The sequence below is a fragment of the Nannochloropsis gaditana genome (assembly GCF_000240725.1).
Source record: "Nannochloropsis gaditana CCMP526 unplaced genomic scaffold scaffold628, whole genome shotgun sequence".
Taxonomy (NCBI): Eukaryota; class Eustigmatophyceae; order Eustigmatales; family Monodopsidaceae; genus Microchloropsis; species Microchloropsis gaditana.
The window spans coordinates 5,890-6,112 of NW_005803325.1; positions in this window are offsets into that span (position 1 = coordinate 5,890).

Genomic DNA, 223 nt, shown 5'->3' on the forward strand with positions numbered 1-223 from the left:
TGCTTTTTCTCCCTCTTTATAGGTCCTCCTTTTTCTATGTCTTCTTCTCTTCGTTTTGGATTCTTCTCTACCCACCGCGTTTCCCCTCTCTATTTCCTTCCTCTCTCTAGCCTTGTTGCCCTACTCTTCCTCCGTCTCGCTTTGTCGCCCCTAAACGCCTCCGTGGTGGCGCAATGTGCGCTCACCAGGACCTGCCTTCCCTCCCTCCCTCCCTCCCCCTCTC